The sequence below is a fragment of the Brachyhypopomus gauderio genome, chromosome 2 (assembly GCF_052324685.1).
Source record: "Brachyhypopomus gauderio isolate BG-103 chromosome 2, BGAUD_0.2, whole genome shotgun sequence".
NCBI lineage: Eukaryota > Metazoa > Chordata > Actinopteri > Gymnotiformes > Hypopomidae > Brachyhypopomus > Brachyhypopomus gauderio.
This window is the reverse complement of record NC_135212.1, coordinates 34,028,925-34,035,100: the sequence shown is the minus strand read 5'-3', so window position 1 is coordinate 34,035,100 and position 6,176 is coordinate 34,028,925. Positions and strand designations below refer to the sequence as shown.

At 46.6% G+C, this 6,176-nt stretch overlaps 1 long non-coding RNA gene across 2 annotated transcripts in view; it reads right to left on the bottom strand.

Moving 5' to 3' along the window:
• Window positions 1–4,081, bottom strand: part of LOC143500687 (uncharacterized) — a 5,147-nt gene extending 1,066 nt beyond the window's left edge. Inside the window, exons 1-4 of one of the 2 annotated variants that reach the window (XR_013126837.1) lie at window positions 3,827–4,081; window positions 1,870–2,877; window positions 1,421–1,540; window positions 1–1,298 (exon numbers count right to left, since the gene is read on the bottom strand). The exon at window positions 1–1,298 is cut by the window's left edge and continues 1,066 nt beyond it. This is a non-coding gene — a long non-coding RNA (uncharacterized LOC143500687). The remainder of the gene's footprint in view (window positions 1,299–1,420; window positions 1,541–1,869; window positions 2,878–3,826) is intronic. The other variant, XR_013126838.1, reaches the window with a different exon arrangement.
• Between the last annotated feature and the right edge of the window lie 2,095 nt (window positions 4,082–6,176).

The window sequence follows — 6,176 nt, the reverse complement described above, 5'->3', positions numbered from 1 at the left end:
AAAGAAAATACGACGCCTCCTATGGTTTTTGGTGGGGGGGAAAGTTTACTGTATTCCGCTTGTGAATGTGCCCCTTCTTTATGTGCCAGGCGTCACAGGTGGACCCCCTCCCTCTCTCCTCATTCCTTCTCCCTTTCTTTCTCCCTTTGCTCTGTCTTTCATTCTCTCATTCCCTCCCTCTATCCTTAAAGGCTCCTCACTCACCACCTCGCCACACAGAGCAGGCAGCCTGTGTGCCTGACTGCCCTTGTGGAATTGTCCTTGGCATAAAGGCCCCTCTTTCTTTTGAAAGCCCTGGGGAAACAGTGTGTGTTTGTGTGTGTGTGTGTGTGTGTGTGTGTGTGTGTGTGTGTGTGTGTGTGTGTGTGTGTGTGTGTGTGTGTGTGTGTGTGCGAGACAAAGAGGGAGAGTACAGCATGGTAAACTCCTCCTAATGAGGTAGATCATCGATTGTGACTTTGAGTGACTGTGATGTAATGAGTCACCAATCAAATGGTTCAAAAATAAAATGGTTCAAAAAATCAAAAGTCAAACCAACAAGAACAACAGTTGTTCCTGTCTTTTTATTGGTGGGGGACAGAGAGTATCCTGCCCAATCCCAACCTTTCCAGATGAATGGTGAGTGTGTGGAGGAACCAGACTTCACGTTATCTAACAAATGTTAATCATTTCGGTCCAAGCACACAGGCCATTCTTCAGCTGCCATGTCATGAGTATGCCGGTATGTTTTTAATATTTTTCAAGGCATTTCTTGCGATTATTATCTCTATGTCAATATACAGCAACAGTGTGGAGTCCTGCCGGGGCAGTGGAGACCATGTGCTATGCGACCCAAGACACCACACAGAGGTGCAGGTTTTGTGCACCACTGCTACGTCAGTAACAAGTACAAGGGTTCCTACTTCTCTGCTTCATTAGACACGCAGCGTTTGTGAGGGTGCAGCAGGCTGTGCAACAGTTAAGAGTCTTGCAACTGCGGAAAATCGCGGGCCGATGTGACGTGTGTAAACAGTCATTTAAATCATCCACAGACACCACACGGACGAACGACTGGTTTCGCTTTAGACATCGAGGAGTTTGTTTGTGTTTGTGCGTGTGTGTTGCAGGATGCAGAGTGCATTGCATAAGTGTGAATTTCCAGGTCCTTGGCTTGTCTTTTCCAATCAGGAAGAGCAGTATGCTGGGCGTGTCTCTGGAAGTGGGTTGGGCCACACACTGGGGGTGGGGCATGTCCATTCAGGGCTCTGCCCGGGTCTGAAACGCCTGCATTTCCTGTTCGGGCCAGCTCTGCTGCCCAGCTGTAATCAATAAACATTCCAGCTCACTTTTTCCGCCATTTTAAGTCTCCGCCCCCAAGCACTGTGGAGCAGTGAGGGGTGGCGGCCTGGACAAGGGGTGTCGGCTTGGCAGGTGAACTTGCCTCGACCTGGAAGCTGACTCCTGCTGCACACGACCTTTGCTCCCAGAATTAAGGCCGCAGCTTTGTGGGCTCAAACAGACACGGCTGTCTGTCTCTCCTTTTGCACTCTCTCTCATTGCACTGAAATTCAAATTCAGATTGCTTTATTTGCATGAATAATAATTAACTGTTGCCAAAGTAATGAACAGAATGATGTTTTAAAAAAAGAGTTGAGAATAAGGGCAATGATTTAATAAAATAAAAATAAATAATTGAATGTATTATAATTTAAAGTTTAGTACATACATCTACTGTAGATTAATGATGACAAATGCCCATATAATTAAATAAGTATTTAAATATTACATATTAAATTGTGATGAATAATTCAAATGTTATCATTTAAATTATTATTCACTTACTGAAATAACAGACAAAAGCAGACAGAGGTCCCGACTTAGCTATTGTACCTGCTTGAGTTACAGCTCCAGTCCCAATACTCTGCTTTCATGTTTGTGGTCTGTGTACTATTATGGTCATTATGGTGTTACGGTCATAGTGGTTTTGTCTGTCTCCTCAGAAATTGTCTGTGCAAGAGATAGAGAGAGAGAGAAGAGGAAGAATAGACAGGAAGGCTGAGTTGAGAAGGCTCATTCCCCGTGTATACAGGTGGAAATAATGTGAAAAGGCGGGAAAGGATTAGAGCTCACACACAGAGCGAAGTGGACACAGACACACACACACACACACACACACACACACACATTTTTTACAATATTGTGGACGCACTCAAAATTCTCAGTCATTTGTTCTACTAGCACAGGCAGAATATGTCCCCTTGTTTGCTGTTTTTTCCTGCATATCACCACTTATAAGGTCAGTTTGTTATAGTATTTGGTTTCTGGATCACTCAAGTTAGCGTGATGGTGGGACTCGTCTCCCCAGAGAACCAGCAAAGGTCCCTGACGTCTCTGAAGTCGCCCGTCTCCCTTCACACACACACCACAGACAGGGAGAGACACAGAGACAGGAGGAAAAGTAAGACCTCCTCGTGTCTGTCAAAAAGATTGCGAACCAACACAGAAATCAATCCACTTTCAAGCAGAAGGAGTACAATAAAAAACAATGTTAGAGGTTACGAGACACAGAGTAGACTAATCTCCTCCCCCAGGAAGTAGGTGCCGTTGGAGCGTGCCCAGTAGTCCTGGCAGATTTAAGGGAGTGTGACAGACTGCTCACATACTAACCCCCCCCTCACAGTACCTACTTCCTGCGCAGACCGCCAGGAGTGTAGGGATATGGTGGGTGCCCAGGGGGTGTGGGTAGTGGTGGAGGAGTTGTTGTATAGGTGGGGGGTTGGGGATGTACGAGGGCAAGTCGGGCGTACGTGCCGCACAGCGTGGAGCTCTCACTGGAGGTGGAGACGCAAGAGGAACAGGATACCGAGCCCGACAGGAATGCAGCAATATGCACAGAGTCTAGTCCCAGCCCAGCCATCACACACACACACACACACACACACACCAGGAGAGGCAAAGGGAGAACAATTACAGGTTTAAAAGATTACAGACTGTAGTGAAATGTATGGATTTCTTAATACCTTTGTTGTCATTTTCACCAAGATTAGGAAATAATGCAACTGAGTGTAAGGATGCTTGGATTAAAGAGATCAGTCTAAAGGTGTGGGGGGGCAGGGTTTATGTGAGAAAAAGGTTCAAAGAAAGAGGGGGAGGAAGAGAATTAGCTCAACCAGAGAACGATGTTGCAAGGTCGTTGAGGTTTTTTGGTTTTAAAAGTAACGGAAATGATCTCTCTCAGGCTAAACTGTTTGGAGTTACATCAGAGCTCTGCGTCCAAGCACATTCTCCTGAACCTGGTTCACACACACACACACACACACAAACACACACACACACACACTGACACGCTACATCGACGGATAGATCAAACAGGAACATCAAAGCCCGCATTAAAAGCTAGACACCCAGTTGAGTTCATGCTATAGAAAAAGAAGCAGTCATACCACATTATGCTTTAGAGTCAAAGCCAAGACGAAACACACATGCATACAGTTTTATGTGCTGTGTGCTCGCAGACACATGAATGCATGTGTGCTTACATACACACACACACACACACACACACACACAAGTATATTAAAGCTGTTTCACAACATTTGCCTTTCTTCTTAGAACTTCTGTGCACCCCCCCCCCCCACATGCTCACACCCTCACACATGTGCATTCTGCATACACCCACACACACAAATGCACGCATGTGCCTGCTCTGGGCTTGCTGTGAAACAGCTGTTCTCCATTCTGCCCGACTAACAGTGAGCTTCAGTGCCCTCGGCAGAACCCCCCCCCCCCCCCCCCCCCCCCCCCAGGGCGGGCAAAGCTGGAGGCCAGACTCCCACTTCCATCTCACCTCCTTCACACCGCCCTCCACGCTTCTCCCGCTGCCTCTGTGAATCCCTGCCCGGGTCCCAGCGGCCAGGCAGGGGCTCCTTCAAACCAGCTCCAGCTCTGTGAAGATGTGCTGCAAGTTCAGGGCTGCGATTGAGTGGAGCTCAATCACACTGACTGCAACCAGCGCGCTCATTCCATAATATAGTCACAAATCCAGGAAGCAAAAAAAGAAATAAAAAAACTCCAGCTTGTGTTTAGCCCCACCCTCTTTTTACTCCTCCAGTATCTTATTATTACTACAGTTTTCAGCACAAGTGCTCGAGGCAAACTTGACTATATTTTGGCAAAACAGATGTTGGCTGGGAGTCTTATGTTTTAGTCATTTCTGAGGTATGTTGCTTGTTTTGGAGCAGCCAATCATAAGCATCCGGAGCGCATTTCTGTGCGTGAGGAGGCGGGGCTGATGCCAACCGGGTGCGGTGGATCCATCTGCTTCTAATGATGGGAACACACCGGCTCCCTCCTGTCGCCTGGTTACCATGGGGCGGAGATCTTAACACACCCCTCCCTATCTGACCCCCCCCCCCCCCCCAAACATACATCACACATGTCAGGGAAAACATAGTCAGGGAAACATATGCGCTCATAACCACACCAGCTCAGTTCTGCAGCTTCTCGCTGAGGGACACAAAAGTACCTCGTCTGTAGGGCACTTGAGGTGGTGAGTAGCAGGTAGGGTACCCAGTCATGGTCCTTAGAGGCTGTTTCACGCAATGTGCTTGAGATGAACCAGATGACTGATCCAGCGTGCAGTCACACGCAAAGCCGAACCAGGCCTCCCAACAAGTGAACGGCCGACCTCGTCTTGGTCTCTCAACTGCCAACCACCTAATCATGTTTCCAAAACATTCGTCAAGTCTTCAGCCCTGAGGAGACGCTTGGGAGATATACTGCAGAAGGAGACCAGAAGTGACCTTCTCTGCCTCCTTGACTGGGTTCCTCCGCCTGACTGCTTGTTATGCTTGGTCTGTCTTCATCGGAGATCAGAGCAGACATGAAACGGGGAAAAGTCATCTCTTCTGGTGTCAGAAACACACCACCGACCTGCTCACCATAAACTCCCCTATCTCACTCCAGTGTTCAAGGCCTCAACTCTTGGTCACTTGAGTGGCCACTATGTCAGGGGGAGGGGTGGTACAGGAGTGGGGTTTTTCCCACAGTTTCAATTTCCTGATGAAACCCATCCAACCCATTATGTAGCAGTGGTGTATTTTTTAAATGTTTCTCTGTTAAATACATTCTGCTTCCGTTTATCGTGTATTAGCGTGTGATTGTAGTACTTGCTGGGTAATGTGTTTGTCTACATTTATACTAATGCAGTTCCTCAGTGCTGCAATTTCCACTCCAGCTAATAAAATAATGGAAGAGCTCTTAAGGTGGAGACAGGGTTTCCCCTAAGGTAATGGGCAAGGACATGTCAATGAGGGCATCTTAAAAACTGTAATGACATGAAAGTTGGCACTACCAGTTAAGCACTTTCACTTACTGGCACGGTAGGTTCTTTGTATCTTAGCAACTGCAACACTCGCTCATGACCAGGCCCAGAACCAGCCTGGCTATGCCAACAGTTTTGGACCCTGACACAGTGGCTGACAACTGGAGACCTCAGACAACTCTTGACCTGCAAACAGAATAACCCACCATAAACAGAGACTCTGCAGCCACAAGAGCCGTAAGAAAATGAACATGTGGATCAATGTTGTTTATTAGTATGACCTTTGACTTTCAGGCTGAGTCAGATTTATGTGCCACTCAAGTGGAGAAGCAAAACTTATATAAAAAAAGGGACTAATAAAACCTAGAGCCCCAAATAAACCACACTTCACAATAACTTAATAAAACATAGGGTCCAAAATAAACCACATTTCACAATAACTTAACAAGACAGAGAGAGAGAGAGAGAGAACATGTAACTGCATACGTCTAAAGAGACGTTGACCATTTTTTATGAATAGGTAGTCCAATAAAGTTCCTTTTATATAAATCAAGTTAGTCCCACAGTTTTAGTTTCTTTCCCACCTCTTATTCCAAATGCAGCCACCTGTTGGTAATCAAGTGTTAATGTGACACATGAGTCATTCTGAGTACACATGCATACGGCAACTCACTCAACTGCAGAGAATTACCATATCTATATACCTGTGTGTCTAAGCACAACCCCCACCCACACACACAGTCTGTCCACCTGATATGAGATTACAATCAATACCCCAACACACACACACACACAATCACGTACACAGAATCTTCCGTTTTACCATCTGTTTAACTCCTCTTTGCCGTCCCAGCATCCGATTACCTTCCTCCCG